This window comes from Otolemur garnettii, unplaced genomic scaffold (genome assembly GCF_000181295.1).
Source record: "Otolemur garnettii isolate 467f Iridium unplaced genomic scaffold, OtoGar3 scaffold00002, whole genome shotgun sequence".
NCBI classification, from domain to species: domain Eukaryota; kingdom Metazoa; phylum Chordata; class Mammalia; order Primates; family Galagidae; genus Otolemur; species Otolemur garnettii.
Window position 1 is genome coordinate 53,930,588 of NW_003852397.1, and position 6,849 is coordinate 53,937,436.

Here is a 6,849-nt window from a genome sequence, read left to right on the forward strand (position 1 = left end):
ACGTGGCTGGTGCCTTAGCCAGTTGAGCCACAGGTGCCGAGCCTAGAATCTCAATTTCATAAGTTAATATTTCTTCTATTCAATAATATATGATCAATTGAGGGGTTAGAGCAGGGGCTAGCAAATTGTGGCCCATAGGAAAAATCTGGGTACCTCCTATTTTTGTATGGCCTTCAAAGTAAGAATAGTTTTATTATTTTTATATGTTTTTTGAAAAAACCAAAAGAAGACTATATTACAGGATGTGAAAATTATATGCAATTCAAATTTCATTTATTGTCCATTCATTGGAACAACACCCATTCATTTATGTCCTGTCTATAGCTATAACAGCAGTTGAGCAGTTGTGAGAGAGAATATAGGGTCCACAAAGACTAAAATACAGTATTTACTATCTGGCCCTTTACAGAAACATTTGCCTATCCCTAGACTAGATGTTACAAAGGGACAGAAATAAGAAAAATTTTTCTAAGTTGCCACTATCTGTTAAGATAAATGAACTGGGATGTGTGGGCTCAAATGAGGCATATGCAATGAGAGAAGTTCACCTTTATGGTTTTAACATGCAATGACTAGTTTTAAGAAAAAGCTTGGACTCTCTCTGGGCAAGATGGCAGGGGGAGAGGTTGGAGTGACTCTTGGTCAGCCTCACCTTTCACGCCAGGATCTTGCCACCTTGGATGTTACCAAGTTGACGCCACTTTCACATGAAGTTATCAGCAGACAAACCACAATTAATATAGGTACAGTTGGTCATGTGGCTCATGCGAAATCCACAGTTGTCAAAGCTATTTCTGGAGTTCATACTGTCAGATTCAAAAATGAATTAGAAAGAAATATTACAATCAAGCTTGGGTATGCCAATGCTAAGATTTATAAACTTGATGACCCAAGTTGTCCTTGGCCAGAATGTTACAGATCTTATGGGAGCAGTATGCCCAATGAGTTTCCTACAGATATTCCAGGGACCAAAGGGAACTTCAAATTAGTCAGGCATGTTTCCTTTGTTGACTGTCCTGGCCATGATATTTTGATGGCTACTATGTTGAATGGAGCAGCAGTGATGGATGCAGCTCTTTTGTTGATAGCTGGTAATGAATCATGTCCTCAGCCTCAGACTTCTGAACACCTGGCTGCTATAGAGATCATGAAACTGAAGCATATTTTGATTCTGCAAAATAAAATTGATTTGGTAAAAGAAAGTCAGGCTAAAGAGCAATATGAGCAGATCCTTGCATTTGTACAAGGTACCGTAGCAGAAGGAGCTCCCATTATTCCAATTTCTGCTCAGCTAAAATACAATATTGAAGTTATCTGTGAGTACATAGTAAAGAAAATTCCAGTACCCCCAAGAGACTTTACTTCAGAACCCCGACTTATTGTTATTCAATCTTTTGATGTCAACAAACCTGGCTGTGAAGTTGATGACCTTAAGGGGGGTGTAGCTGGTGGCAGTATTCTAAAAGGAGTGTTAAAGGTGGGCCAGGAGATAGGAGTCAGACCTGGTATTGTTTCCAAAGACAGTGAAGGAAAACTAATGTGTAAACCAATCTTTTCCAAAATTGTATCACTTTTTGTGGAACATAATGATCTTCAGTATGCTGCTCCAGGGGGTCTTATTGGAATTGGAACAAAAATTGACCCCACTTTATGCCGGGCTGACAGAATGGTGGGTCAGGTACTTGGTGCAGTTGGATCTTTACCTGAAATCTTCACAGAATTGGAAATTTCCTATTTCCTACTCAGACGGCTTCTAGGCTTACGCACTGAAGGAGACAAGAAAGCAGCAGAAGTGCAAAAGCGCAAAAGCAGTCTAAGAATGAAGTGCTCATGGTGAACATAGGATCTCTGTCGACAGGAGGGAGAGTTAGTACGGTCAGGGCAGATTTGGGCAAATTGTTTTGACTAATCCTGTGTGCACAGAAGTAGGAGAAAAAATTGCACTTAACCAAAGAGTTGAAAAACACTGGTGTTTAATTGGTTGGGGTCAGATAAGATGAGGAGTGACAATCAAGCCAACAGATGAAGACTAAAGAATCAGTTAAACAATACATTTGGATGGGGTTGGGATTTCCCTTAACCTCGGGGTATATTTTCAAAGTAATATTAGGAAATTTATTTCACAGCTCATTACTTTAGTAGGTTGCTAGCTGTAAGATTATCCTAATTTTTTTGATGAAAATTTAACCTCTGGTATTAAAATAGGACCTATAATAAATATGAAAATTGGCATAACGTTGCATTCAATCTACATGTTAGCAGAAAATAAGCATTCTCAAATGTCTGATTTATAATGTCAACACAGGTTCGAAATGAAATCATTTGCTATGCCAATCTTTGCTATGGCATACACACATGCCATTGAACCTGTTTGAAATAAAGATTGTTTTGTTTTTTTTTTCAAAAAAAGAAAGAAAAAGCTTAGAGGCCAGGCACAGTGGCTTATGCCTGTAATCCTAGCACTCCGTAGGCTGAGGACAGCAGATTGCTTAAGCTCATGAGTTTGAGACCAAACTGAGCAGGAGTGAGAACCCTGTTTCTAAAAAAACTAGCTGTGTGTTGTAGTGGACACCTGTAGTCCCAGCTACTGGGGAGGCTGAGGTAGGAGGATCACTTGAGCCCAAGAGTTTGAAGTTACTGTGAGCTATGACACCACAGCACTCTACTGAGAAATGAAGTGAGATTCTGTCTCAGATACACACACATACACAAACAGTTTGGGTCAGTGGAACGTGCCTATAGCCCCAGCTACTAGGGAGGCTGAGGCAGAAGGTATACTACTTGAGACAAAGAGTTGAATTCCAGCCTGGACAATATGGTGATACCCTGTCCCAATGAGAAATATGTGTATAGAATGAGATAAAATATAAATAAACTGGTCTGGCAGCAGCCATCAGGTAAGCTATGCTGGGGATTTTTCCTCTCCATCCACCTTTGATCACCTGTCACCTTAGCCAGGACTGAAAACCTGCATCCTCAAAGCTACTTCTGCCTCCTGTGCACCAAGAGTTCAGAAAGCCAAGGTGGGTGCACATAGGTTCATCCGGGAGCTGAGAAGGAAGAAACAGTCTGATTTAAGGTGTTTTTTTCCTGAAGGTCCACTGGGGCAGTACTGCCAGCTTCTGTGCTCCACAAGGCTCCCTGCCCTACTTGGCTGGATAAACTACACAGACTGGGATACAAGGCCGAAGTTATGTCATATATAGGATTCATGTGCACCATGCCCTGGTGGCCACAAATGCTCAGTTCCTTGGGGTGCAACCTATGGCAAACCTGTCCATCATGGTCTTAACCCCGTAAAATTTGCTTGAAGCCTTCAATCTACTGCCTAGGAGCAGGCTAGATGCCACTGTGAGGCTTTAAGAGTCTTGAATTCTTTTTTTTTTTTTACTAATTAAAGGCATTTATTGAGTGTTAGGTATACTTTATAAGGAGTCTGAGATGACAGTACATCAATAAATAACAGTGCCAATCTTTGGAGAATAGCCTATTGGTGTCATGTGAAGTTTAACCCCGCTTAGACCATGGCTCCTGAGACTGCTCTTCCTCTGAGACCCAGAACCAGAATAATTTTTAAGCAGCAGGAATCTGTAGGCTGGGGAAATGAAGTGACTTGCCAAGGCCCCCAGCTGGTAGCCAAACTAGAAATAGCCTCTATTTCCTGACACCCAAAAGTATTCTCCCTTTTTCATCATGCTCTTCCTCTTTGATATAATCCTACTCTGGAGAGAAATGGCACAATGACATTCCAGTACAATTGGGAAAAGACACACAGGAAACAACAAAAATAAAAACTTTTTACAGACAACAGACAAACACATTGACAGACAACAAACACATCGACAGACAGCATGTCCAGCTCCAATGGCATGCACTCTGTAAAGTCTTTCCTCAACTACTTCATGAGAATGAACCCACACTAACACAGTACTGGGCTCCTACTTCTAGTGTAGTTTGTACTTCTTCCTTCTACTATGCTTAATGATTGACTGTTGGCCAATCTATCTCTTCCCTTAGGATATTAAATTCCTTATTAATGAAAAATTTAAGTTGGGATCTGTCTTATTATTATCCCCATCCCTAGCACCTACCACACTGTCATGTTATTTATATGTCAGAGGTACCAGTAATTGCTTAAGTAAAAATGAGTAAGTTAGGTAACCAACGGCTGACATAGGGTAAGGAATCTATTTCAATGAAGAAGAGTCATTAGCCAGCAAATCTGAGAAAAACAGCATAATTGATCCCGACCTGCCTCTCCACCCTGGCTCCTACCTATCACCAGAAACATCTTGTTCCCTCATGGTCATCTGAGGTCTCTGAGTGTCCAGCCACTTCTCTGAGATATCTTGATGGGCTGGGGGTAGGACCAGGGAAATGTCTGACATCCAGGTGGGAGCCATTCTTGGCGATATTGAAAGGGGCTGAGCTTGGAAGTGGGAGGGGGGAATCAACCCCTTGGAACCCGAAGGTGGAAACATCTCCACAATTTTTGAAGACTCTAGGTTTTGTCTCCAGCCATCTATGTTCCCCTGGACAATAGGAGAAACAAGGACATTCCAATTTTCAGTCCATCTTCCTCCTCTTTCTAGAGTCCTACAGCATAGTGGGTTCTTCAAGATCTTTCTCTCATCCTCCCAGTGCAAGAGTCCCTCTCCGGGCTGTGGCCACAACCCCGCCTCTCGTGCCCTGCCGGCCCGGCCCCGTCTCGCCTCTGCCCCTCAAGCCCTGAATTCTTTACTGGGTTGGCAAAGATTCAACGTACACAGTTTTTTGAGATTATCCTCATTGATCCATTCTGTAAAGCTATCAGAAGAAATCCTGATGCCCAGGGAGCACCAAAGCAGTCTGCAGACCAGAAGAGCCGTGGCCTGGGAAAGGGCCGTAAGTTACACCACTCTATTGGTGGTTCCCACAGTGCAGCTTGGAAAAGTCACAGTACTCTCCAGCTCCAGCGTTACCACTAATTTAAGTAATGTTTGTAAAATTCATACCTAGTAAACAATTTTGGATGGTGATGTCTAATTAAAATTGTTATTTGTCTGTTAAAACTAGTCTGCAGATTTGTCTCATGAATGCTTTCTCAAATTCTGAAGTGCAATAACGTTTGAAGACAATAAGTGAAGATCTATCTTATTTGTAATAAGATAAACTTTTTTGTCATTGCTTTGTCTTATTAAGGAGTTATATGTCAGTGTTTAAAACATGATGTGTGGTATAATAGGTGTAAAATAAATTCTCGAAAACAGGAGTGCTGAAACTACCCTGTAGATTTGTTTGGTGCATGTGATGAAATCTACAGCTTTACTAGGGTGATGGCAAGGCTCTGCTGGTTTACTTTCAAGTGGCTGGAGTTTTTTGGAGTTTGGAGCAAAGAATTTTTTAAGTTGGGTTTTGCTTGGAAATTTGTGCAGCTGCTGTTTCTCCAAGAAGAGTTCCCCAAATGCCAGTATTTTCAGAACTGAATAAACTTGTTCCAAGAGGCTTTTCTTTTTTTTTTTTTTTTTTTTTTGAGACAGAGCCTCAAGCTGTCCCCCTGGGTAAAGTGCCGTGGCATTACAGCTCACAGCAACCTCCAACTCCTGGGTTCAAGCGAGTCTCCTGCCTCCGCCTCCCAAGTAGCTGGGACCACAGGCGCCTGCCACAACGCCCGGCTATTTTTTTTTTTGGTTGCAGCTGTCATTGTTGTTTGGCGGGTCCGGGCTGGGGATTCGAACCTGCCACCTTAGGTGTACGTGGCTGGCGCCTTAGCCGGTTGAGCTATAGGCGCTGAGCCGCAAGAGGCTTTTCTTAATAAATAAAACATATCTTGGTTAACCTAAACAAAATTGCTTCAGTCTCCACTGTACCACTTAAGTTAACATAAGAGATGAAAGCTGTTCCTGATTCAACCATATAAATCCTTTAAAAAAGGTTCCATTTTGCTCAATGACAGTGGCAGAAAAAAGAAAATCGAGAGGGTGCTAATTGACTGATTAACATACAACAGAGGATCCTGGTACAGTGGTGCAGGCCTACAGACCCAGCTACTTGGGAGGATGAGGTAGAAAGATCACTTGAACCCAGGATTTAGGAGTTCCATGCTGTAGTGTGTCATATCATGGCTGTGAATAGCCACGGCACTCAAGCGTGGGCAATGTAGTGAGATCCTGCCTCTAAAGAACAAACAGACCAGACAATAAAAACCAACTCTGGCTAAGGGGAAAGAAAGTTTATTGGAAAAAAGATTTGTAGGTAGTTCTAGAATTGAGGAAAGAGCTAGAGATTATGACCTTTAGGACAGGAAACTGAAGTACTCCAGGTCCTTTGCAGTAGGAAACCCTAAAGTCTATGAGACTTCAGGAGCCTTCTGTCTTCAGGAGTTTCAAGTTTGGGGAAGAAGCAAAATGATGGGTCCAGTTTATGGCCCTGTTGCCAAAGGGATAGAGTAATATAATTTACAGCCTCACTGGAATCTTATGGTTAGAATGGAGAAGGAAGAAAGAAGAGATAAGAAGGTGATACCAGGTAGATGAAAATCAACAGATGTGTTCACAAGAAGTTTGTTAGGAAACAGAAGGCTGTAAGCCCAACTTCAGCACCAGATAGGTGAATGTGAATAAGACATTGCGCTGTACTTCAGTTAGAGGTACTTCCACTATATATACAGTAGAACCTCTGTGAGTTGACCACTGAAGGGACTGTAACAAACTGGTCAGCATAAGGAACTAGGCCTACTGTACTGATATGTGTATGTGGTGCATATCCAGTCTATGAAAATTAGGTCAACTTAAGGAGGTGGTCAATGTAGGGCGTTGGTTAACTATGGGGAGGTTATATTGTATATTAGTGTAAAAGGAGGAGCACAAT

At 41.8% G+C, this 6,849-nt stretch overlaps 2 pseudogenes across 1 annotated transcript; both read left to right on the forward strand.

The window, feature by feature from the left end:
- The first annotated feature begins 601 nt into the window (after window positions 1–601).
- LOC100954856 lies at window positions 602–2,033 on the forward strand (annotated as a pseudogene). The gene has a single exon (XR_002773687.1). The product of XR_002773687.1 is annotated as a eukaryotic translation initiation factor 2 subunit 3, X-linked pseudogene (transcript).
- A 4,434-nt stretch (window positions 2,034–6,467) lies between these two features.
- LOC100955168 overlaps window positions 6,468–6,849 on the forward strand; it is a 4,421-nt pseudogene continuing 4,039 nt past the window's right edge.